This window comes from Limulus polyphemus, unplaced genomic scaffold (genome assembly GCF_000517525.1).
Source record: "Limulus polyphemus unplaced genomic scaffold, Limulus_polyphemus-2.1.2 Scaffold3665, whole genome shotgun sequence".
Classification (NCBI taxonomy): Eukaryota; Metazoa; Arthropoda; class Merostomata; order Xiphosura; family Limulidae; genus Limulus; species Limulus polyphemus.
The window spans coordinates 36749-41310 of NW_013669275.1; positions in this window are offsets into that span (position 1 = coordinate 36749).

Sequence of the window (4562 nt, forward strand, 5' to 3'; positions counted from 1 at the left end):
AGCATCACCAGAAAACATCATAAAAATCTGTACATAATATGTACGTCTAGTAATATAATATACCTGCTCAACATGAAGAAATATTATAAAACTCGGTAATCACTACGGTTTATAGAGTACCCAGACAACCATGGAGGAATAATACACATTACCAAATTCTGTAATCACTACTGCATATAAAGTACCCAGACAACCATAATGAGTATTACACATTACCAAACTCGGTAATCATTACGATATATAAAGTACCCTAAACAACAAACTCAAAATTTACGAATAAATATTCAAGCATACAATCCATACACGACCGATTCCTAGATTGCACAGTGGCATGTCTGCGGACTTATAACGCAAGAATCTGGGTTTTGATACCCGTAGTGGGCGATAGCCAATTTTCTTGCTTCATGCTTAACTTCAGACATACAAGTAAATAGATTGCTTGTTCAAATATTTTGATAAAAATATCTGTAAAGGTTATTTTCTGACCTCCACAGATCGTTATATGTGATACATGATGGGGATAGTCCTATATATGATACATGATAGAGATAGTTCTAAGTACCTCTCTCTATTAAATAAGGAAAAGTCTATCTGTGCTAGACCATAATTTATCGCTTAGATTTAGGTATCAAAAATGTATTTGAAAGGGTATATACAGTCTTGTCCAAAATATTTACATATTCTTCTATAATAATGTTATTGTCTATATGCATGGAGTAATTATTGAGTATGTTTGTTTGTTTGTAGTTAATCACAAAGCTACACAATGGGCTATGGGTTTCTAGTGTTTTAAGTCCGCAGACATACCGCTCTGCCACTAGGAGGGAGCAATTATTGAGTAAATGCTTGAGTAGTAACAGAAAAGGTAGCGTATGATCGGAGAAACATGTACGAGTTGTTATTCTGGTCTGTATACGTTGTTTTAAACATTTTTGTCAAAACACACATACACACCTGTTTTCTATAAAATGGTGTTTTTTTTTGGTATAACACAGATCAACACTTTGTTCAAACAATTTCTCAGCCCTTGATGTAGAGTCATACCTCGTCATGTGCCAGGAGTTATAATTGTTCAACTGTCCAGAAATGGTATGAAGCATAAAGACGTTACCAGAACAGTAGGATATCCCAGTGTGCTTTGTCCATAATCCTGAAATGTCATCGGACTACAGGAGCATTGTTTCAGGAAAGTCTACTGGTAGAAACCGAAAAACGAATAACCGAGATGATCGTGTTTTGATCAAGGTTAAAATAACATGTTGCTAATGTCCTAGCTATAAGTGGGCATGCTGTCTTGCCCATGTAACATGGTGACGGCGGTGAATTCTGGTTAATATAAGTTTTTAGATAGCCCTTCTTTCAAAATAACTTTGTTTAGTTAGTTCACTGTTCTTCTGGATACCCTGGAATGAATGTGTTTATGTTATTCCTGTCGTAAGGTGTTGCAAAACTTCTTTCGACTTTGACGTCATCTTAGATGAATCCTGTTTTCAGCTTGCTGATAGTAGGATTTGTGTTCGTCGTTTGCCTGGAGAACAGATGAGAGAAGATTATCTTTCCCACAGAGAACACACAGGAGGTGGTGCAGTACATGATTGGGCAGCTAATCATCATGATGGGAAAAACTCCTCTTCATATCCTCCAGGGAAACGTCAATGGCACCTCCTATAGGCATCACATGGAGACGATATTTCTGTCATATGCTAGAGCAAGATTTGGCAATAACTTTGTTTTCCAGAATGACAATGACACTGCTCATAGTGCACGCATTTTACAGAATTATCTCGACCAGTAGGACGTTACAAATTACCATGGTTACCAAAGTCTCTAGATTGTACTTCCATTAAGAACTGTTGGGCCGAGCTGAGTCGGAAAATTGCTAACCACGACCTTAAATCAGCTACTTTAGCTGAGTTGCAGCACCTTCTAAAAACAAGTTTGGGTGAAATCACGATTAATTACATCAATAACCTTATCGACAACATGCCCTGTCGCCTTGCGGAGATTATTAGAGTAAGAGGAGGACCAACCAAGCACTGAATGTTTAATATGAACTGATATAAGGTTACAGACGCTATTTATAATAATTTGATGTTATATTTTATCATAATGTATGTTTTGGTAAGGTTTTGTTGTAATAGGTAAAATGCTCAATTACACATCTTTCTACAGGTGTCTGATAAAATTGTTTGCTATTCTAATAAATCGTTCATGAAGTCAGTAGAACCTGTCTCATTATACAAATTACATTTGTAGATGTTTAATATAACGTACATTTCTCAGTTTTAAAGTGCTAACTTTATTTGTATTCCATATTAATAACAATGATCTTATTCATTACAAACTATGCAAACATTTTGGCCAATAATGTAGCAATTTATTACTATTTTCATTAACAAAAATATATTAAAAAGCTTAGTTTTGCATTATTGCACTATTGACTCTATCCTGCCCCCAAGAGGCACAGCGGTATGTCTGCGGACTTACAACGCTAGAAACCGGGTTTCGATACCCGTGGTGGGCAGAGCACAGATAGTCCATTGTGGAGCTGTGTGCTAAATTCCAAACAAAAAAGACTATCCTAACTGCTCGCCCCCTCCTTCCCAAGATCATTTGCGCCCCATGGAGCACGTGCCCCACACTTTGATAAACGCTGGCATAAAGTTTCCTGTAGAATATCAACACGAACACAAACTTCTATTTCAGGACACTAATGTGTAACAAAGATGTGAATTATATCGTAAATATTTACAGGTTTATTTCGAATTTTTTTAAAGAAACTTTGATAAAATACTGATTCATCATACGTTTAAAATATCTAATACGTACAAAAGTATACACAAAAACTTTGTTAACATAAACGATTTTTTGTGTGTAAAAATGTTTACTACTGAAACGATTGATAAAATACCTTGTGAACATTTAAATAAGAGATACCTATTTAATATTATTCGAATTGAAGTGTGTAAATATCCTGTTGTTTGTTTACTTTCATAGGTAAATATTCTTATGTTATTAAGAGTCAACAACAAGTCATCCATAGGGTATACCCACAAACACAATTAATGTTTTAAACCTATTTCTTTACTTTAACGACTATGTTCATCCTTAGTAGTTTACAAGTTTACTTGTTCTTACTGTCAAAAAGGGTATTTTGGTTCAATGAAAACAACATTAATAACACGTATAAAAGAACGGTCAAATTTTAGATCACCAACCAAATATAGTATAGTAGAACATGCCCTAAGACATTATGACGTAGTCGTCACATGTACTTTGTTTATCTTATCTACGACCAATCATGAAAGAAGTCTCACTATATAAAAGATCGTTGTTAGATTAGTAGGTAGATTACTATAAAGGTTATGAATAGGCAAACAACTAAATACCATCACTATATCTAGACATTTACACTGCTGGATACCATCACTATATCTACACATTTACTCTACTGGATACCATCACTATATCTAGATATTTACACTACTGGATACCATCACTATATCTACACATTTACACTCTACTGAATACCATCACTATATCTAGAAATTTACACTCTACTGGATACCATCACTATATCTAGACATTTACAGTACTGGATACCATCACTATATCTAGACATTTACACTACTGGATACCATCACTATATCTACACATTTACACTGCTGGATACCATCACTATATCTAGAAATTTACACTGCTGGATACCATCACTATATCTAGACATTTACACTGCTGGATACCATCACTATATCTAGAAATTTACACTACTGGATACCATCACTATATCTAGACATTTACACTGCTGGATACCATCATTATATCTAGAAATTTACACTACTGGATACCATCACTATATCTAGACATTTACACTACTGGATACCATTACTATATCTAGACATTTACACTACTGGATACCATCACTATATCTACACATTTACACTCTACTGGATACCATCACTATATCTAGAAATTTACACTCTACTGATATAGTGATGGTATCCAAAGACATTTACACTACTGGATACCATCACTATATCTAGACATTTACACTACTGGATATCATCACTATATCTAGACATTTACACTCTACTGGATACCATCACTATATCTTGACATTTACACTACTGGATACCATCACTATATCTAGACATTTACACTACTGGATATCATCACTATATCTAGACATTTACACTGCTGGATACCATCACTATATCTAGACATTTACACTGCTGGATACCATCACTATATCTACACATTTACACTGCTGGATACCATCACTATATCTAGAAATTTACACTATTGGATACCATCACTATATCTAGACATTTACACTGCTGGATACCATCACTATATCTAGAAATTTACACTGCTGGATACCATCACTATATCTACACATTTACACTGCTGGATACCATCACTATATCTAGAAAATTACACTACTGGATATCATCACTATATCTAGACATTTACACTGCTGGATACCATCACTATATCTACACATTTACACTGCTGGATACCATCACTATATCTACACATTTACACCACTGGATACCATCACT